A 23,422-nucleotide genomic window follows, 5' to 3' on the forward strand; every position below is an offset into this window, starting at 1 on the left:
AATAAATTGGCCTCAACTGCCCTGTGTGGCAGAGAATTGCACAGGTTCACCACTCTCTGAGTGAAGAAATTCTTCCTCATCTCAGTCCTAAATGGCTTACCCCTTATCCTTAGACTGTGACCCCTGGTTCTGGACTCCCCCGCCATCGGGAACATCTTTCCTGCATCTAGTCTGTCTAGTCCTGTTAGAATTTTATGGCCTAGAAATTCAGTATAGCCACGTTTGGGGTGCTAACTTTTGCGCCCGGCGCAACTTAGCGCCACCTTCACCGATATTCAGTTGCATCGCCCCAAGAGGTTGCTGCTGCGCTAAAGCAGGCGATGCACGACTATCATTAGGCGCTAAGCCAGCGATCCGGGGCGCAAACACCGAAGGCGGGCGCAGCGCAGGTGCGGCGAGTTGCTCATTGAGGGCAGTCAGTCAGGCGCCGGTCAGCACTTAAAGGGGGAGGGTGGAATTGCTTGGCTGCCACGCCCTGCACACTGCAGCCCTAAGGCAAGGCCTGAACACTGCTTCTGGAACAGCTCCACGCCTAGGAGAATGGAGAAGGCCAGGGAGAGAGCGCAGCGCTTCAGCGAGGGTGACCTGAGGCTGCTGGTTGGCGCAGTGGACCGCAGGCACCGTATCCTCTTCCCTGAGGGTGGCAGGAGGCCGCTGCCCGCCGAATATCGGAAAGCATGGAGGGATGTGGCAAACAGGGTCATGTCCAGCAGCATGGTTGGCAGGACAGCAACCCAGTGCTGGAAAAAATTCAACGACCTTACTCGGGTTGTCAGGGTGAGTACCCTTTCCAGTATCCTCCTCATCCCTGCATGTGCACCTCACTTTATGGCCAAACAGGTCTGAAAGCCCTAATGGCCAGCCCTCATCCAGCAGCTATGGGACTGTCATGAAAAGCACTTGCGCAATCAGGACTTTAGACACTGTCAGGGCTATTCGACCATGGGAGGCAGTGCGGGCAAGATCAGGGCTTGACACTGTACTTAGAGGCGGTCCTTTCTCTTGCAGGCCAAGCTGGCGCATAACAGGAGACAGCAGCGACAGACCGGGGGAGGCCGTCCTGACCTGAAACAGCTGAGCGATCTTGAGCAGCGAGTGGAGCGGATCATGGCAGGCCGGCTGAGTGGCCCCGTCGCCACTGGAGATGCTGACCCTGTTCTGGGCACCAATGGTAAGGTCATCACCTTTTTGACCTCTCCCTTTCCACTTGCGCCTCACACCAGCATCCTTTGCCACTATCGAACCAATGCAGTGCACAGCAGAACTCATGCCTCCCTCGCTGCCGCCCTGTCCTCACTCTAAAGCAACTCTTGTGCCTCCCTGCTTTCAGATGGTGACTCGCCAGGTGAGGAGGCGGCCCCTCAATCTGGCACTGTGTCCGAGTCAGACATAGAGGAGGAGGAAGAGGAAGCCAGCCCATCAGGGAAACCCTCAGCCGAGGCAGCCCATGGCCATGATGGTGACACATCTTCCCTGGAGGGGAGCAGGGGGGAAGGGTCGGAGGATAGTGAAGCTCCGGGGACCAGCGGACTGCAGCAACGCGGGAGGGGTGGGGAAGCTCGGCGGCCTTCTCCCCGGAGGGGGAGTGCGGCCTCCAGTCCTGCTACGGTGAGCGCAGAGGAGGTGCGGATCCTAGCGGAAATGGGCGCCCAGGCTGAGCGCAGGCACACTGAGCTCATGGCTGCAGTGGCAAGGATGCCTGACTCCATAGAGTCACTGGCAAGGAGTGTGCAGGAATTCGGGGCAGCACAGGCCAGGAGTCTGCAACAATTCAGTGCAGCACAGGCCAGGAGTCTGCAACAATTCAGTGCAGCACAGGCCAGGAGTCTGCAGGACATCGCGGCAGCACAGGCTAGGAGTCAGCAGGACTTCGCTGCTTCACAGGCGGCTTCTAGCCAAGTGCTCAGTCGTGCCGTGCATTCACTGGCTGCTGTCATGCAGACACAGACCAGGGCCACACGGGCACTAACTGCTGCCACACTCGCTGGATCGGCCAGGCATCGCCGGGGCACTCGCTGTGCCGCAGCAGCCCAGCAGTCTGTGCCTCAGCAGATTGCTGCGCATGCTGCAGTGCTGGCCCGTGCACGTGCCAATGTATCAGCCGACCAGGGAGTGCTTGTGATCTGTCAGGTTGGCAGCATTCCTGCAGCCAACACTGTCACTCCTCCATTGCAGCTGCCACCAGCTGTTGGACAGACTGCTGCCGCCCAAGCAGAGTTGGAGCAGTCAGCAGCCGGCCCCTCCAGTCCCAGAGCTGGTCCAGGCTGACCCCCAAGGGCATCTGCCGTCTCACCATCTGACCCTCAGCAGCCTTCCCCCAGCCTTGCTGAAGCCACTGGGGTCCCATTGAGGAGGAGCTGCAGGGCGGGTAGGGGCCAGTCATGGAAGCGAAACGGATCACCCTCGCAGGGGAAAAACTAGAAGGTGTGGCCAAATGTTTTGTTTTACTTATAAAAGCCGAGACTGGTGTATTTGTTTCATATATAAAAGCCGAGACTGGTATATTTGTTTCATATTTAAAGGCCGACACTAGTGTACTTGTTTCATATATAAAAGCCGAGACTGGTATATTTGTTTCATATTTAAAGGCTGACACTGATATATTTGTTTTACTTGTAAAGGCCGAGACTGGTGTATTTGTGTTTTTGGGGGGGGTTTCTCTCCATTAGTTTGTCATGTGGGAAGGGCACAGAGGTATCATAGTAAAAAATTTTCTTAAATCGCACTGTCCATGCTTTCTTCTGGAAGTCCTGGTTGCCCTGCTCGGCTGAGGGCTTGTGGAGCGGCTACATTCATCTTCTGCCATTGGCACAAGCCATTCCCTGAGAGGGGGCCTAGAACCGACTTGCAATAAGCCGCCGACGGGTGGCCCTTGCACTTTCTGCCTCCCTCCTGTGCTGGTCCTCCTCCTCCTCCTCCTCCTCTGGTGGTCCTCCAATGTCTGCTGGCAGTGGCTGAGTCCTGCGGATAGCCAGATTGTGCAGCATGCAGCACATGACAACGAAATGGGAGACTCGCTCAGGCGAGTACTGTAGGGCTCCCCCGGAACGATCCAGACAGCGGAACCGTTGCTTCAGCACGCCGATTGTTTGCTCAATGATGTTCCTGGTTGCTTGATGGCTGTCATTGTATCCCTCTTCAGCAGGGGTGCTGGGCGCACGGAGCGGGGTCATCAGCCAGGTGCACAAAGGATAGCCTTTGTCCCCGAGAAGCCATCCTCGTGGGTGAGGCTGGGCCTCGAACATGTCTGCCACAGAAGTCTGGCGCAGGATGAAGGCATCGTGGCTGCTGCCTGGAAAGCGGGCATTGACAGCTAGGATGAGCTGCCTGTGGTCACACACCAACTGCACGTTGAGCGAATGGTGGCCCTTCCGGTTGCGGTAATCCTCGGCATTCTCTAGAGGTGCCCGCAAAGCCACATGCGTGCAGTCAATGGCGCCCTGCACCATGGGGAAGCCCGCTAATGCTGCAAAGCCCATTGCACGCTGTTGCTGCTTGTCAACGGTCATGGGGAAGGAGATGAACTGATGTCTCCTTCTGAAAAGGGCATTGGTCACCTGGGGGATGCAGCAATGTACCGCAAACTGGGAGATGTTGGAAATGTCCCCAGTAGCGGATTGGAAGGAGCCGGTGGCATAGAAGTTGAGAGCTACCGTCACCTTCACTGCCACCGACAGAGACGTCCTGCTCCTCAGATGTGGCTGCAGATCTCCGCGAAGCAGGTGGCAGATCTCAGTGACCACCGCCCTTCTGAATCGCAGCCTCCGAACACACTGCTCCTCAGACATGTTCAGATATGAGAACTGCTGGCGGTATACCCTGGGTGGGTAAGACCTCCTTTGCCGACGCCTGTTGCCCCTTCTCCATCTGGCCATGACTGGCACTCTCTCACGGCGTCTCTGAGCCCTTTGAATGCAATGGAGAAGCCCAACGTTTCCACCCATTGCAGCCCCCATTATATGTTTCCAATCAATGCTATGACTCTGAAGTTAAAGACAAGTGCAAAGCTGTGGCCTGAAGCCACAAGTACCTGTGCGAGTGTTGAGCCAAACCAGAAAGCTCTCTACCTTTGTCTCTCTCCAAAGATCCGTCTCTCACAAAGAAGGAGTGGTGCAAAATGACTGCCATTTATACTGCAGGAGGAGTCCCCTTTAATTAGCGCCCCCCGCGCCCCGCAGCGACTGGGAACCGTTCCCCTCTACCAGTCGCTAGGGGCGCCAGGCGCACAATAGGCCGGCGCCACTGAATTTCCGGTTTGGGGCGCACAAAGGGCGTTGCAGCATGAAATGACGTCAGGATCTACGCGCGCAGCTGAGCGCGCGCAAAGGTTTTGCACCGCCGCTAAATCTTAACTGAAGTTTGCGAGAGGCGTAGATCGCGCTGCGCCCGGGCGCTAGCCGCTTAGCACCCCACTTCTCCTTCTCCTAAGGCGCTAGCGGCTGGCGCAAACAACTGAATTTCTAGGCCTATAAGTTTCAGTGAGATCCCCCCTCATTCTTCTAAACTCTGGCGAATATAAGCCTACTCGACCCAATCTCTCTTCATACGTCATTCCTGCCATCCCAGGTATCAGTCTGGTGAATCTTCGCTGCACTCCCTCCATGGCAGTTCATAAGAGAACCCCCTCATCTCAGGAATCAACATAGTGAACCTTCTCTGAACTGCCTCCAATGCAAGTATATCCCTCCTTAAATAAGGAGACTAAAACTGTACACAGTATCTAGGTGTGGTCTCACCAATGCCCTGCACAGTTGGAGCAGGACTTCCCTACTTTTATATCCATCCACCTCGCAATAAAGGCCAACATTCCATTTGCCTTCCTAATTACTTGCTGTACCTACATGCTAACTTTTTGTGTTTCATGTACAAGGACCCCCAGATCCCTCTGTACCACCGCATTTTGTAATCTCTCTCCATTTAAATAATAATTTGCTTTTTTATTCTTCCTACCAAAGTGGATAACCTCACATTTTCCCACAACATACTCCATCTGCTAATCTTTGCCCACTCACTTAGCCTATCTATATCCCTTTGCAGATTCTTTTTGTCCTCCTCACAACTTGCTTTCCCACCTATCTTTGTATCATCAGCAAATTTGGCTACAGTGCGCACGGTCCCTTCATCCAAATCATTAATATAGATTGTAAATAGTTGAGGCCCCAGCACTGATCCCTGTGGCACTCCACTAGTTACAGTTTGCCAACCTGAAAATGACCCATTTATGCCGACTCTCTGTTTTCTGTTAGTTAGCCAATCCTCTATCCATGCTAATATATTACCCCCAACCCCATGAGCTCTTACCCTGTGCAGTAACCTTTTATGTGGTACCTTATCAAATGCCTTCTAGAAATCCAAATGCACTACATCTACTGGTCCCCCTTTATCCACACTGCTTGTTACATCCTCAAAGAACTCTAATAAATTTGTCAAACACGATTTCCCTTTCATAAAACCATGTTGGCTCTGCTTGATTGTATTATGATTTTCTAAATGTCCTGCTACTACTTCCTTAATAATGGACTCCAGCATTTTTCCAATGACAGATGTTAGGCTAACTGGTCGATAGTTTCCTGCTTTCTGTCTCCATCCTTTCTTGAATAGGGGCGTTACATTTGCGGTTTCCCAATCTGCTGGGGCCTCTCCAGAATCCAGGGATTTTGGTAGATTACAACCAACACATCCACTATCTCTGCAGCCACTTCTTTTAAGACCCTAGGATGCAGGCCATCTGGTCCAGGGGACTTGTCGGCCTTTAGTCCCATTAGTTTGCCTAGTACTTTTTCTCTAGTGATAGTGATTGTTTTAAGTTCCTCCCTCCCTATAGCCCCTTAATTATCTATTATTATTGGGATGCTTTTAGTGTCTTCTACTGTGAAGACAGATACAAAATATTTGTTCAAAGTCTCTGCCATTTCCTTGTTTTCCATTATTAATTCCCCAGACTCATCCTCTAGGGGACCAATGTTTACTTTAGCTCCTCTCTTCCTTTTTATATACCTGTAGAAGCTCTTACTATCTGTTTTTATATTTCTTGCTTGCTTACTCTCATAAGCTATCTTCTCTCTCTTTATCATTTTTTTAGTCATCCTTTGCTGCTTTTTAAAATTTTTCCAATCCTCTGGCCTTTCGCTATTCTTGGCAACATTGTTTGTTTTCAATTTGATCCCATCCTTTACTTCCTTAGTTAGCCACGGATGGTTCATCCTTCTCTTAGAGTCTTTCTTTCTCACTGGAATATATCTTTGCTGAGAGTTATGAAATATCTCCTTAAATGTTTGCCACTGCTTTTCTACAGTCTTACCCTGTAATATATTTTCCCAGTCCTCTTCAACCAAGTCTGCCTTCATACCTTTGTAATTACCTTTGTTTAAGTTCAGGACACTAGTTTGAGACCTAGCTTTCTCACCCTCAAACTGAATTTGAAATTCTACCATGCTATGATCACTCTTCCCAAGAGGATCCTTCACTTTGAGATCATTAATTAATCCAGCCTCGTTACACATTACCAGATCTAAAGTAGTCTTCTCCCTGGTTGGTTCCACAACATATTGTTCCAAGAAACCATCCCGTATACACTCTAAGAACGCTTCCTCAAGTCTACCTTTGCCAATTTGCTTTGTCCAATCAAGATGAAGATTAAAATCTCCCATGGTTATAGCCGTACCTTTTTTACAAGCCTCTATTATTTCTTGATTTATTCTCTGTCCTACAGTGTGCCGACTGTTGGGGGGCCTGTAGACCACTCCCACCAATGACTTTGTACCCTTATTATTTCTTAACTCCACCCAAACTGATTCTACGCCTTGATCTTCTAGGCCAATATCATTTCTCATTACTGCACTGATCTCATCCCTTATTAACAGAGCTACACCACCTCCTTTTCCTTTCTGCCTATCCTTACGAAATGGCAAATACCCCTGAATATTCAGTTCCCAGCCTTGGTCACCTTGCAACCACGTCTCTGTAATGGCTATCAGATCAGATCCATTTATTTCTATTTGTGCTGTCAACTCATCTATCTTGTTACGAATGCTAGATATAGAGCTTTTAATTTTGTCTTTTTACTATTTTTCCCTACTCTGGCCCCTCTTTCTGATGCACTCTTATGTGTACACACTCTGTCCCTTCCTGTCACACTTCATTACCCCTATCGCTACCCTGCACTTTTGCCTTCTCATTTTTCTTTGACTTTTTAAATTTCCACTCAGCGTATCCCTCACCCCCGACTATTTAGTTTAAAGCCCTATCTACAGCCCTAGTTATTCGATTCGCCAGGACACTGGTCCCAGCCTGGTTCAAATGAAGCCCGTCCCGACGGACCAGCTCCCTCTTATCCCAGTACTGGTGCCAGTGCCCCAGGAATCTAAACCCATTTCTCCCACACCAATCTTTGAGCCACTCGTTCATCTCTCTGATCTTATTTACCCTATGCCAATTTGCATGCCTGCTCCCTGGTTGTTTCCGAAACGTATTGTTCTAAGAAAACATCCTGAATACACTCTATGAACTCGTCCTCAAGGCTACCTTTGCCAATTTGATTTGTACAATCTATATGAAGATTAAAATCGCCCATGATTATTGCAGTACAGGAATCCCGCCCCAACCGCGGTGTTGCCATACGCGGATTTCACGTATGCACGGTTTCCTCTCTGCGACAAATTTTGCCCAACCGCGGCCGCGAATTTTGCGTAGCCGCGGTTTTTAACTTTCAAGTTTCAAATATGAGACTCCATTCATCCGCATTGTGAAGGTTGTGCGACATTTGGGAGGCGAGGGGCTGGCCGACATACAGCCTGATGAGGTCGAGGAGCTCGAGTTGACGGAGGAGGACCTTGATGAGCTGATACAGCATTCTACAGGAAACTCTTGATTTACCTGCACCTAAATAACTGGAAATCTCGGTTAACCGGCAAAATTCAGGAGTAGGTTCAGGTAAGTTTTACTTCATATTAGTGGCCGTTCCTCGATCTGTGGCTGTGCAATCGGGGTTGCTGCACATGTTGCTAAGCAACAGGGACGCTTGGTCTGTGGCCGGGGTTCCTGCACATGTTGCTAAGCAACAGGGAAGCCTGGATTTGTTGCTGTGTACGGAGCTCTCGTACCTTTTAACTATACCTCTCTGTAATCCAGACTTTTTGATAAACCAGCACCACGCCGGTCCCGTCGGTGCTGGATAAAAATGAGTTTCCTGTAGTGAGGCAGAGGACGAGGACGAGGATGAGGATATGGTGGAGAAGTCGAAGGTGACAAGTGCCAACCTTAGCAAGGCAATGCTCCTTGCTACTAATCTCTCGGACCTCTTTATGGAGATTGACCCATTCTTGGAGCGTAGTTTAAGATTCAAGCCAGGTTTGGAGGATTTAATGAGACCATACAAGCAGGTCCAGAAAGATATTCAGAAAAAAATGAGTCAACTATCCATCGCAGAATTCTTTAAGAAACCGCCCAGTTGATGACCCAGTTGCAGCAACCAGCCACGATGTTACTTCTCCGCATTCACCCCCCTCGATTGATGATCTTTTTTATTGTGTTATTTAAAATAAAGCAACTTACTTAGGCTCTGACGAGTGTAAATGCGGCCGCGTTCCCACATAACCCATTTTTCCCATAAGGTCTTATATTTGCCAACCGCGGTTTGACCAACCACAGGGGGTTTTCAGGGACTTATCCCCCGCGGTTGGGGAGGGATTCCTGTACCTTTCTTACAATCCTCCATTATTCCTTGACTTATACTCTGTCCTACAGTGTGGCGACTGTTTGGGGGCCTGTAGACCACTCCCACCAGTGACTTCCTTCCCTTATTATTTCTTATCTCCACCCAAAACAGATTCTACATCTTGATCTTCTGAGCCAGTGGGGCAGAAATTCCGTTCCCTACGGGTGTGTCCGCGCTGTGTACTCACCCGTAGGACCAACGGAAATGCCAGTTTTCGGCTCACCCTGTGCGTGTGCTGGCCGGCATTTCCGATCTGTCAAGAAAGCTCTTGACAGATCCTCCGCTTGCCCGGGAGAGGGGCCTCTGCGGGCGGAGAGTTCTGCTTTTTGGAGACCCTCCGCCCACAGAAAACACTTACAATTCTTGCGCCTGGCTACCAAGATAAGAGTTGAAAAAAGTAAAAAAAAAATGTTTCCACTGATTTATCATTTAAAAATACTTTAAAGAAAGGTAAGTTTATTTTTAGCCCCGTTAAAAACTTTTCAAAAAGTAAAATTTTTGTTTAGAATACTTAATTTATGTAATTTAAAGTCATTTTAAAAATGTGATTTAAAAAAAAAATTTATTTGAAGTTTGACTATGTTTTGGGGTGATCTCCATTCATAGATTTGACAGGTCTTCCTGTCAAATGTATGAAGGGCGATTCCCTTCTCCGATTGGCTCCCCATGGCCCACGTGATCCCAGGGACGCTGCGAACCGCCTGCGCCTCGGGGATACGTGGGCCCCGCGCACCGGCAGTTTGGAGAGTCCCAGCAGCGGAACTCTGCACCTCCCGGGAGCCCTCTGGTCCAGGCCCAGGTTTTTCCACATCGCGGGCCCTCCGCCCGCGGGAGGCCTGCGAACGGAATTTCTGGGCCAATTTAATATCATTTCTCACTACTGCACTGATCTGCTCCCGCTACCCTGCAATAACGCTGTCGGAAATGCGTCGTAAACCCTGTTTCCGAGTAACGGAGCTGAGAGTGACGGGCGGGGGGGGGGGGGGGGCGGGGGGCTAATTCCGGGCCCCGAAACTGTCTCCCTAGCAACGCGAGGGGCGGAAGGGGGGAAGAGGTCATAATCCAGGGCCAAGGGCAAAGATCCTCCGTATGAAGGTTACTCTCCCGCTCCTTTGAAAGATGAACAAAAAAAGCAAAGAACTCGATCCCTGCAGAAAATTGACTTGGCCTCGCTCAGGTGATAGAAAACCCTGGGCTGTCAGCATCTAGTGGTTGCCCCCCTGCCACCTTGACTAAGTTTGCGTCTCCCCCGGGACATTGTGCCAGATGCTTACCTTGATAAGCCAGTCGAGCAGGAGATCCTGCTCCGCACGATGCCGTTGGCTATCAAACAATAATTATTGGTTAAATATTGTCTTAGCAGCAGGAAAGAATGCAGCTGAAAGTTGGCTATGCCTTGCCCCTGGCATTACTCGAGTTAATGAATAGAAGCTCACGCCCATCTATGTGTGGAATGGAAGCTTTGCACCAACGGGGAATCTCCAGCCTTCTCACCTTCCTTCGGAGCTCCTCTCGATGTTCTAGCCGACAGCACCACCCCAAGCCGAATTTCATACCCCCAGTATCTCGGCCTGCCGACTCTGCTAGGGCGTACTCCTGGAGGTTTGAGCGCGTGGCTTTTGATCGCAGAATCTCACAGCACAGAAGGAGGCCATTCGGCCCATCGTGCCTGTGCCGGCTCTTTGAAAGAGCTCTCCAATTAGTCCCACTCCCCCCTGCTCTTTCCCCACAGCCCCTGCAAATTTTTTCTCCTTCAAGTATTTATCCAATTCCCCTTTTGAAAGTCACTATTGAATCTGCTTCCACCGCCCTTTCAGGCAGCGCATTCCAGATCACAACAACTCGCTGCGTAAAAAACATTCTCCTCATCTCCCCCTCTGGTTCTTTTGCCAATTATCTTCAATCTGTGTCCTCTGGTTACCGACCCTCCTGCCACTGGAAACAGTTTCTCCTTATTTACTCTGTCATCACCCCATATAATTTTGAACACCTCTATTAAATCTCCTCTTAACCTTCTCTGACCATGTGATATTTGATCACGTGACGTTTGGGAATGGGGAGCATGGAGAGTTTTTTTTTTATTCGTTCATTGGATGTGGGCATCGCTGGCAAGGCCAGCATTTATTGCCCATCCCTAGTTGCCCCTTGAGAAGGTGGTGGTGAGCCGCCTTCTTGAACCGCTGCAGTCCCGTGTGGTGAAGGTGCTCCCACAGTGCTGTTAGGGAGGGAGTTCCAGGATTTTGACCCAGCGACGATGAAGGAACGCCCGATACACTTCCAAGTCGGGATGGTGTGTGACTCGGAGGGGAACTTGGAGGTGGTGGTGTTCCTGACGGCTAGAAATTCCGGTACGCTTGAAACCTGCCGGTAACCATGCCGGCCAAGGCTTACGGCTGCCCGCCAAGCGAGCATCGGCATTTTGGTGCCGCCCACGAATTAACATCAGCGGTGCGTTGATATTGCGGTGTAGTGCTAAGCTCAGCAGGAGGCTGACGGTCGGGGTCTGCCTCCCACTTGCAGGGAAGGGGAACAGGGAAGAGAGGAGCGCACCTGTGGGCCGTGTACGGAACAGCTGCCGTACTTGCTACAAAAATATTACCTGCTGCCCGATCTTTGCTGACTTTTTAATGATTCATGAAATGGCTGCACCTGCCTTCTCCGTAACACCAATCTCTCCCTAATGGACACTCTTGAAAGTTGTTTAAATGTGTAGACCGCTTGTTCCAGTGCTGGATGAGCCAAGATTTTCTTCAATTTAATATTGGGAAGACCAAAGCCATTGTTTTCGGTCCCTGTCAAAAACTCCGTTCCCCAGCCACTGACTCCATCCCTCTCCCTAACATCTGTCTGAGGCTGAACCACACTGTTCGCAACCTTGGTGTCATATTTGACCCTGAAATGAGCTTCCGACCACATATCCGCAGCATAACAAAGACCGCCTACTTCCACCTCCGTAACATCGCCCGTCTCCGCTCTTGCCTCAGCTCATCCACTGCTGAAACCCTCATCCATGCCTTTGTTACCTCCAGACTTGACTATTCCAACACATTCCTGGCTGGTCTGCCACATTCTACCCTACGTAAACTTCAGCTCATCCCAAACTCGGCTTCCCGTGTCCTAACTCGCACCAAGTCCCGTTCGCCCATCACCCCCTGTGCTCGCTGACTTACATTGACTCCCGGTTAAGCAGCACCTCGATTTCAAAATTCTCATCCTCGTTTTCAAATCCCTCCATGGCCCTCGCCCTCTCCCTATCTCTGTAACCTCCTCCAGCCCCACAATCCCCCGAGATACCTGCGCTCCTCTAATTCTGCCCTCTTGAGCATCCCTGATTATAATCGCTCCACCATTGGCGGCCGTGCCTTCAGCCGCCTGGGCACTAAGCTCTGGAATTCCCTCCCTAAACCTCTCCGCCTCTCTCCTCCTTTAAGACGCTCCTTAAAACCGACCTCTTTGACCAAGCTTTTGGTCACCGGCCCTAATTTATCCTTATGTGGCTCGGTGTCAATTTTTTTTGTCTTAAAATACTTGGGACATAAGAACATGTGAAATAGGAGCAGGAATAGGCCACTTGACCCCTCGAGCCTGCTCCGCCATTCAATAAGATCATGGCTGATCTTGGGCTCAAAGCCACTTCCCCGCCCGCTCCCCATAATCCTTCACTCCCTTATCTTGCAAAAATCTGTCTATCTCCACCTTAAATGTATTTAATGACCCAGCCTCCACGGCTCTCTGGGGCAGCGAATTCCACAGATTTACGACCCTCTGAGAGAAGAAATTCCTCCTCATCTCAGTTCTAAAAGGGCGACCCTTTATTCTGATACTGTGCCCCCGAGTTCTAGATTTCCCCACGAGGGGAAACATCCTCTCTGCATCTACCCTGTCGAGCCCCCTCAGTATCTTATATGTTTCAAGATACATTACTACGTTAAAGGCGCGATATAAATACAAGTTGTTGTTGTTGTTGTTGTAGTAATCGGATACGTCTGGAGAGGTACCACCAACGCTGCCTCCGCAAGACCCTGCAAATCCATTGGCAGGATAGGCGCACCAACGTCAGTGTTCTCGCTCAGGCCAACATCCCCAGCATCGGAGCTTTGACCACGCTCGATCAGCTCCGATGGACGGGTCACATTGTCCGCATGCCCGATACGAGACTCCCAAAACAAGCGCTCTACTCGGAGCTCCGGCACGGCAAGAGAGCCCCAGGTGGGCAGAGGAAACGCTTCAAGGACACCCTCAAAGCCTCCTTGAAAAAGTGCAACATCCCCACCGACACCTGGGAATCCCTGGCCCGAGACCGCACAAAGTGGAGGAGAAGCATCCGGGAAGGCGGCGAACACCTCGAATCTCTTCGTTGGGAGCAAGCGGAAGCCAAGCGCAAACAGCAGAAGGAGCGCACGTCAACCCAAGCACCCCACCCACCCGCCCCTTCAACCACCGTCTGCCCCACCTGTGACAGAGACTGCAGGTCCCGCATTGGACTCATCAGTCACCTGAGAACTCATTCTTAATGTGGAAGCAAGTCATCCTCGGTTCCGAGGGACTGGCATACTCGACGCATAATGATTATTTGACAAATAATTGGTTGTGGAATTTTGAATAAGTTAATTCGAATTGCTGAAAATCTTAAGCAGGCGAGGCCAGATTTGTTAAGGAGGTGGGGGATGGGGAGGGGGACGTTCTGGTGACTCTATCATAGAAACATAGAAGATAGGAGCAGGAGTAGGCCATTCGGCCCCTCGAGCCTGCTCCGCCATTTAATGAGATCATGACTGATCATCCAAATTCAGTACCCTGTCCCTGCTTTCTCCCCATATCCCTTGATCACTTTAGCCTTAAGAAATATATCTAACTCCTTCTTGAATATATTTAATGAATTGGCCTCAACTGCCTTCTGTGGTAGAACATTCCACAGGTTCACCACTCTCTGGGTGAAAAAATTCCTCCTCATCTCAGTCCTAAATGGCTTACCCCTTAGCCTTAGACTGTGACCCCTGGTTCTGGACTCCCCAACCATCGGGAACATCCTTCCTGCATCTAGTCTGTCTAGTCCTGTTAGAATATTATAAGTTTCAATGAGATCCCCTCCCATTCTTCTAAACTCCAGCGAGTATAAGCCCAATCGACCCAATCTCTCCTCATACGTCATTCCTGCCATCCCAGATATCAGTCTGGTGAATCTTCGCTGCACTCCCTCCATGGCAAGAACATCCTTCCTCAGATAAGGCGACCAAAACTGCACACAATACTCAAGGTGTGGTCTCACCAAGGCCCTGTACAACATAAGAACATAAGAACATAAGAAATAGGAGCAGGAGTAGGCCAATTGGCCCCTCGAGCCTGCTCCGCCATTCAATAAGATCATGGCTGATCTGATCCTAACCGCCAATCCACTATGACAGGACTATCTCCTGAATCTAACAGAATTAGACACACGAAATAGGAGCAGGATCAGGCTACACGGCCCCTGGGCCCGCTCCGCTACCCACAGGGCCATGACCTATCCGAACCTAGACTCATGTCCAAATTCCTGCCCGCTCCCCGTAACCCTTAATTCCCTTTTCTACTAGGAAACTGTCTATTTCTGTTTTAAATTTATGTAATGATGTAGCTTCGACAGCTTTTTGGGGCAGCATATTCCATGGACCTACCACCCTCTGAGTGAAGTAGTTCCTCCTCATCTCAGTTTTGAAAGAGCAGCCCCTTATTCTAAGACTATGCCCCCTAGTTCTAGTTTCACCCATCATCTGGAACATCCTCCCTGCATCCACCCAATCCAACCCCTTCACAATCTTATATGTTTCAATAAGATCGCCTCTCATTCTTCTGAACTCCAATGAGTAGAGTCCCAATCTACTCAACCTCTCCTCATATGTCCATCCCCTCATCCCCGGGATTAACCGAGTGAACCTTCTTTGTACTGACTCGAGAGCAAGTATGTCCTTTCTTAAGTATGGACACCAAAACTGTACGCAGTATTCCAGGTGCGGTCTCACCAATACCTTGTACAACTGAAGCAATACCTCCCTATTTTTATATTCTATCCCCCTAGCAATGAAAGCCAACATTCCATTGGCCTTCTTAATCACTTGCTGCACCTGCATACTAACCTTTTGAGTTTCGTGCACCAGGACCCCCAGATCCCTTTGTACTTCAGTACTTTCAAGTTTCTTGCCATTAAGATAATAACTTGCTCTACGATTTTTCCTGCCAAAGTGCATAACCTCACACTTTCCAGTATTGTATTCCATCTGCCAAATCTCTGCCCACTTACTTAGCCTGTCTATGTCCCCTTGCAGGTTTTTTATGTCCTCCTCACTCACTACTTTCCCTCCCATCTTAGTATCATCTGCAAACTTTGACGTGTTACACTCGGTCCCCTCCTCCAAATCGTTAATATAGATTGTAAAGAGTTGGGGACCCAGCACTGACCCCTGCGGAACACCACTGGTTACTGATTGCCAGTCTGAATATGAACCATTTATCCCAACTCTCTGCCTTCTGTTAGATAGCCAATCCTCTATCCATGCCAGAATATTACCCCCAATCCCGTGATTTTTTATCTTAAGCAATAATCTTTTGTGTGGCACCTTGTCAAATGCCTTTTGGAAGTCTAAATACACTACGTCCACTGGTTCACCTTTATCCACCCTATATGTTACTTCCTCAAAGAACTCCAGCAAATTTGTCAAACATGACTTCCCCTTCATAAAACCATGCTGACTTTGTCTTATTAAATTATGATTATCCAAACATCCTTGCTCCTGTACTCGAACCCTCTCGCTACGAAGGCCAACATAACATTTGTCTTCTTAACCGCCTGCTGCACCTGCATGCTTACCTTCAGCGACTGGTGCACAAGGACACCCAGGTCTCGTTGCACTTCCCCTTCTCCCAATCTATCGCCGTTCAGATAATAATCTGCCTTCCTGTTTTTGCCACCAAAGTGGATAACCTCGCATTTATCCACGTTATATTGCATCTGCCATGCATCTGCCCAATCACCCAACCTGTCCAAATCATACTGGAGTTTCTCGGCATCCTCCTCACAGCACACATAAAGAGAAAAGAGATCTTATCAGAGACCATCTTCAAGCGTTGCGATGGAGATCGAGGCTACCCGATGCTCTTTAGCCATTTGTTTCTTTTATTTGCTGGGAATCCACCGAGGGATTGGCGGTTTTTGCGCCGGGGTGTTCCGTCCTGAAGTAAAAGCTTCTTCCACAAGGCTTCACCCGTTGAGTTACTGACCCCGTCGGACCTTCCCGGACAGCCGCCAGAAAACGCAACGACGCCCCGCCGGCGGGCAAAAAAGTGGAAGTGCAGAAGAAGAACCTCGGCAAAGATAGACTAAGTGAGCAAGGTGGCAGATGGAGTATAATGCGGGGAAATGTGAGGTTATTCACTTTGGTAGGAAGAATAGAAAAGCAGAATATTTTTTGTAGTATGATTGGATTTCCAAAAGGCATTCGATAAGGTGCCACATAAAAGGTTATTACACAAGATTAGGGCTCACGGGGTTGGGGGTAATATAATAGCATGGATTGAAGATTGGTTAACGGACAGAAAACAGAGGGTCAGGAGAAACGGGTCTTTTTCAGGTTGGCAGGCTGTGACTAGTGGGGTGCCGCAAGGATCAGTACAGGAAACTTTCATTTAAACGGCACCTATCCGGAATTCTCTATTAACCGGCAAAATTCTCACTCCAAAAACAACACCTCAATAACCGGAAATGTTGCCGAGTCTGAGTCTCCCGCGGTGGCCGAGTTCGTCAGTGGGGGTAGTTCTCCAAACTGCCGCTACTCGGCTTCTTGGCGCTGTCGGAAGTCAGAACACCTCAATAACAGGAGTCTGACTCTCCCGTGCTGCCGGTAGTCTCTACGACCCACCATTTTTCTGTGTGTCTCCTGCGCTGCCGGTAGTCTCTTCCGATCTGATTTGTTTGTTAAAAATAGCCTCGGTAGATAACCCTCTCTGTCATCCGGAATTTTTAATCAACCGGCAACACGCCGGTCCCGTCGGTGCCGGATACCAAAGAGTTTCCTGTACTGGGGCCTCAGTTATTTACAATCTATATTAATGACCGTGCTGAAGGGACCGAGTGTAATGTATCCAAGTTTGCTGACAATACAAAGCCAGGTGGGACAGTAAGCTATGAGGAGAACACAAAGCGGGCGATTTTTACTCAGGTGCGAGATGGTGTCGTGTTATCCGAATTTTGTGTTTCCCACATGAATCTAAATGGATGTGGGAGATTGATGCAATTTTAACTTAAGTGGCCAATTGATTTCCAACGTGTGGGAAGCCTTTGCAAATGGGTTTTTCATGACTGAAAGTCCCCTCCGATGACGTCATCATTGCTGCGGCATTTAAGGTCCACAGCAAGCCTTGCTTCTTCTGCAGACTGCCAAGCTTCTTGACAGTGCAGTGTGAGGGAGCTGCAGCAAAAATGCCATCACTTCCTTAATGTACATAAAATTTCTGATGGCAAATGTTGCAGTTGTGGCGTCTGTCATTTCACTAGTGGGACTTCCACATTGAGGGCTTAGGCATACTTGCAACTATCAGTATGCTGGTCAGAATGCTAGGAATCCTTTGGTTCTTGGCCATAGTTTCTGCTCTGGTAAGAAGCTGCGAGGCAAAAGTGTTTGTTTGACTAGGCTAAGCAAATCTGGCCAGGGTGAGTGCGTTCCTTGCATCCCAGGCAGCAATGTTCTCGCGTAATGTTGCCGTTGGTTAATGGGCCTCTGCAGGATGTTCGTTTTTGCCCTCCTCCTCCTCCTCATCTGAGGAGGATATGTGAGGAGCCACTTGGTCCTCAGGAATCTGCAAGCCACGACGCTGTGCCATGTTGTGAAGTGCACAGCAAACCACGATGATTCTGGAGACCCTGGCTGTTGAGTACTGCAGGGCTCCACCTGATCTATCCAGGCATCTGAAGCGCATCTTCAGCAAGCCGATGGTTTGCTCAATTATGGCCCTGGTGGACATGTGGCTGGAGTTGTAGCGCTCCTCAGCTTCATTGGATGGTCTCCTCAACGGCGTCATTAGCCACGTCCTCAGGGGATAGCCCTTGTCTTCAAGTAGCTATCCGTTAAGTTGGTCTGGCGGACTGAATAGCGGAGGCACACTAGACTGGCGCAGTATGAAGGAGTCATGGCAACCGCCAGGGTGCATAGAGACATAGAAACATAGAAGATAGGAGCAGGAGTAGGCCATTCGGCCCCTCGAGCCTGCTCCGCCATTCAATGCGATCATGGCTGATCATCCAAACTCAGTACCCTGTCCCTGCCTTCTCCCCATATCCCTTGATCCCTTTAGCCTTAAGAAATATATCTAACTCCTTCTTGAATATATTTAATGAATTGGCCTCAACTGCCTTCTGTGGTAGAACATTCCACAGGTTCACCACTCTCTGGGTGAAGAAATTTCTCCTCATCTCTGTCCTAAATGGCTTACCCCTTATCTTTAGACTGTGACCCCTGGTTCTGGACTCCCCCGCCATCGGGAACATCCTTCCTGCATCTAGTCTGTCTAGTCCTGTTAGAATTTTATAAGTTTCAATGAGATCCCCTCTCATTCTTCTAAACTCCAGCAAGTATAAGCCCAATCGACCCAATCTCTCCTCATACGTCATTCCTGCCATCCCAGGTATCAGCCTGGTGAATCTTCGTTGCACTCCCTCTATGGCAAGAACATCCTTCCTCAGATAAGGCAACCAAAACTGCACACAATACTCAAGGTGTGGTCTCACCAAGGCCCTGTACAACTGCAGCAAGACATCCTTGTTCCTGTACTCGAACCCTCTCGCTACGAAGGCCAACATACCATTTGCCTTCTTAACCACCTGCTGCACCTGCATGCTTACCTTCAGCGACTGGTGCACAAGGACACCCAGGTCTCGTTGCACTTCCCCTTCTCCCAATCTATTGCCGTTCAGATAATAATCTGCCTTCCTGTTTTTGCCACCAAAGTGGATAACCTCGCATTTATCCACATTATACTGCATCTGCCATACATCTGCCCAATCACCCAACCTGTCCAAATCATACTGGAGTTTCTCAGCATCCTCCTCACAGCACACACGCCCACCCAGCTTTGTGTCGTCTGCAAACTTGGAGATATTACATCTAGTTCCCTCGTCTTGATCATTAACATATATTGTGAATAGCTGGGGTCCTAGCACCAATCCCTGCGGTACCCCACTAGTCACTGCCTGCCACTCGGAAAAAGAGACGTTTATTCCAACTCTTTGCTTCCTGTCTGCCAGCCCGTTCTCTATCCAAGTCAGTATCTTGCCGCCAATCCCATGTGCTTTAACTTTACACGCTAATCTCTTATGCGGGACCTTATTGAAAGCCTTCTGAAAGTCCAAATACACCACATCCACTGGTTCTCCCTTATCTACTCTACCAGTTACATCCTCAAAAAATTCCAGTAGATTATTCAAGCATGATTTACCTTTAGTAAATCCATGTTGACTTTGTCCGATCCTGTCACTGTGTTCCAAGTGCTCTGCTATTACATCTTTTATAATGGATCAAATATAATGGCACAAACATGCAAAATTTCCTTCTTGTGGTCACACACCAGCTGAACGTTAAGGGAGTGGAAGCCCTTGTGGTTGACAAAAATACCTGGATTGCGATGGGGTGCCCTAAGGGCCACATGTATGCAGTCAACGACGCCCTGCACCCTTGGAAAGCCTGCCAGATTAGCTAATCCAACCGCTCGCGTCGTGACACTTGCTCGATCCTTGGAGAAATGGATGTGATTGTGTGCGAGGGCACAGAGGGCATCGGTTGCCTGCGTGATGCAAGTGTGTGCGGCCGCCTGGGAGATGCCGCTGATGTCTGCTGCTGATCCCTGGAATGAGCCTGAGGCAAAAAAGTTGAGTGCGGTGGTGACTTTGACGGCCACTGGTAATGCTTGTCCACCTGGTCCTCTGGGCAGCATTGCGCAGATGTCAGTCACTACCTCATGCGAAAGTCGGAGCCGCCTTTGGCACTGCTGCTCAGACCTGTTGAGATAGGTGACCCAGCGTCTGTAGACCCTGTTTGGGGGGTATCTCCTGTGCTGACGGGCTTCCAGGCGCTGGCCCCTTCTGGCCTGTGCTGCCTCAGGTGGGTGAGCAGCAGCCTGGCGCTCCTGCTGCTGCTGCTGTTGTTGCTGGTGCTGCTGTTGTTCCTGGTTCTGCTGCTGCCGCGCCTGGTGCTCGAGCTCCTCTAATGCCCAGATGGGAAGGAAATAAATGGCTCCCATGCTTCAGGTATATGCCTCCGTTGAGGAAGCGCTGAGTGAAGGTGGCGAGAGGGGTTTCCCAGGAGGCCACACTGGAGATGGGTGTGAGGCTCCAACCTTCCACAAGTGTGGTTAAGCCTTCTAAAAGTTGCCCCAGATCTGAGACCACTAAGACCTGTCACCTGCACATCATGGCTGATCAAATCTCCTCTTTAATGGTTGACCTGCAGTTGATAGTCAGCAATCTAACAGTGCTCCCGCCAGGATTCACAGTCGTGTTTCCCACCAGGCGTGTTTCACATGGGAAAAGGGTTAAATTCGCAAGGGCCTTTCAAAATAGGATTATAGAGGCCATTTAGTCGTTGTTAAGGGCCTTAACGACCAGACCCGCCTGTTGGTTGCGGGACGGAGTCGGGACCATCAGACACGACTGAGTTAAAATTGCTTGGAGTTGGGAGCCAGGAGCGGGGGGGGGGGGGTCCCGCCCACCAGTTTTTGCGATTTTAACCCCCCGCACGCCTCCAAGCCCGCCTCCACGGCTCAATGAAAATCGAAGCCTGGCTCTCACTGGGGTACAGTTCCACAGACACTGACTCTCACTGGGGTACAGTTCCACAGACACTGACTCTCACTGGGGTACAGTTCCACAGACACTGACTCTCACTGGGGTACAGTTCCACAGACACTGACTCTCACTGGGGTACAGTTCCACAGACACTGACTCTCACTGGGGTACAGTTCCACAGATACTGACTCTCACTGGGGTACAGTTCCACAGACACTGACTCTCACTGGGGTACAGTTCCGCAGACACTGACTCTCACTGGGGTACAGTTCCACAGATACTGACTCTCACTGGGGTACAGTTCCACTGACACTCACTCTCACTGGGTACAGTTCCACAGACACTGACTCTCACTGGGGTACAGTTCCACAGACACTGACTCTCACTGGGGTACAGTTCCACAGACACTGACTCTCACTGGGGTACAGTTCCACAGACACTGCCTCTCACTGGGGTACAGTTCCACAGACACTGACTCTCACTGGGGTACAGTTCCACAGAAACTGACTCTCACTGGGGTACAGTTCCACAGACACTGACTCTCACTGGGGTACAGTTCCACAGACACTGACTCTCACTGGGGTACAGTTCCACAGACACTGACTGGGGTACAGTTCCACAGACACTGTCTCTCACTGGCTTACAGTCCCACAGACACTGGCTCGCACTGGGGTGTGGGTTCCACAGACACTGTCTCTCACTGGCTTACAGTTCCACAGACACTGGCTCGCACTGGGGTACAGTTCCACAGACACTGACTCTCACTGGGGTACAGTTCCACAGGCACGGAATCTCACGGGGTACAGTTCCACAGACACTGCCTCTCACTGGCGTACAGTTCCACAGACACTGACTCTCACTGGGGTACAGTTCCACAGACACTGACTCTCACTGGGGTACAGTTCCACAGGCACGGAATCTCACGGGGTACAGTTCCACAGACACTGCCTCTCACTGGCGTACAGTTCCACAGACACTGGGCTGGATTTTGATGCTGCAGGCATGTAGGAGGCGGGACTACAACTTTCGGGGTTGTATTCCCGCCTCCATCGAGTTGTGGCCAACCCACGCGATTTTCACTTGATTGACCTTGTTGAGCCCACCCAGCAGGCTCAGCAGGCCAATTAAGGGCCACCCGGCAACAGAGCTTTTGACAGATGAAATATCAGCGTTTGACAGCTCTTTGAAGCTGTCAGATCTGTCCAGGACAGAAAGCTGAATGTTGCAACTTTTGACAGATCACGGCCATTCTGCTTTCTGTGCCGGTAAGATGAGGGACTCCTGAGACCTGAAGGAAGGAAGGCTGTAAAGGTAAGTAAAACTTCTTTAAACACTTTACACAGACCAAACACACTTACCTCTGCACTCATGCACCCATCACTCACCTGAACACCGGACACCTCGACCCCTCCAAGTCCTTCAGCCCGACGGCCCGCCTCACTAGCTTGGCATGGTTTGGAGCCGTCGGGAATCCCACACTTCAGGAATAAAAATAGGGATTAGGCTAAAAACTGCCTGTTAACTACCTGTTAACAAGCAGTTAATTGGCACTAATCCCCTTCCTGCCTCGGGGAGGTGGGTCCCAGCGCGGGTCGGGTATCCGCCTCCTTTGAAACTGGCATGGAGGTGGGTTGGGGGCGGGATGAGTTCGTGCCCCCCGATTTCAGGATTTTAAACCCCCGCACGCCTCCAATCCCGCCTCCACGGCCAAATGAAAATCCTGCCCACTGACTCTCACTGGGGTACGGGTTCCACAGACACTGGGGGCAGGGTTTTCATTGGGCCGAGGAGGTGGGATTGGAGGCGTGTGGGGGGTAAAAATCTCAAAATCGGTGGGCACGAACCCATCCCGCCCCCAACCCACCTCCATGCCAGTTTCAAAGGAGGCGGGTACCCGACCTGTGCTGGGAGCCGCCTCCCCGAGGCATTTCGTTGTACTGCACTTGTGCACTAACAATGACAATAAAAGTTGATTTGATTTGATTTGATTTGATTTGAAGGGGATTAGTGCCAATTAACTGTCTGTTAACAGGTAGTTAACAGGCAGTTTTTAGCCTAATCCCTATTTTTATTCCTGAAGTGTGGGATTCCCAACGGCTCCAAACCATGCCAAGTTAGCGAGGCGGACCGTCGGGCTGAAGGACTTGGAGGGTTCGAGATGTCCGGTGTTCAGGTGAGTGATGGGTGCATGAGTGCAGAGGTAAGTGTGTTTGGTGTGTGCAAAGTGTTTAAAGAAGTTTTACTTACCTTTACAGCCTTCCTTCCTTCAGGTCTCGGGAGTCCCTCATCTCACCGGCACAGAACAAAATGGCAGCGAGCTGTCAAAAGTTGCAACATTCAGCTTTCTGTTCTGGAGAGATCTCTAAATCAGCCTGAGAGGAAGGAATTAACTTGGAGAACAGATTGTCAGTGTTTGACAGCTTCAAAGAGCTGTCAAACGCTGATACTTCATCTGTCAAAAGCTCTTGACAGATGAAATGTCAATCTGTGACGTCACCTATTGCCGGGTGGCCCTTAATTGGCCTGCTGAGCCCACTGGGCGGGCTCAACAAGGTCAATCAAGTGAAAATCGCGTGGGTTGGCCACAACTCGATGGAGGTGGGACTACAACCCCGAAAATTGTAGTCCCGCCTCCTAAATGCCTCCAGTATCAAAATCCAGCCCTGACTCTCACTGGGGTACAATTGTACAGACACTGACTCCCACTGGGGTACAGTTCCACAGACACTGACTCTCACTGGGGTACGGGTTCCACAGACACTGACTGTCACTGGGGTACAGTTCCACAGACACTGACTCTCACTGGGGTACTGTTCCACAGACACTGACTCTCACTGGGGTACAGTTCCACAGACACTGACTCTCACTGGGGTACAGTTCCACAGACACTGACTGTC

This window comes from Somniosus microcephalus, unplaced genomic scaffold, assembly GCF_052327205.1.
Source record: "Somniosus microcephalus isolate GS21.2 unplaced genomic scaffold, FLI_Smic_1.0 unresolved_chr7, whole genome shotgun sequence".
Lineage (NCBI taxonomy): Eukaryota > Metazoa > Chordata > Chondrichthyes > Squaliformes > Somniosidae > Somniosus > Somniosus microcephalus.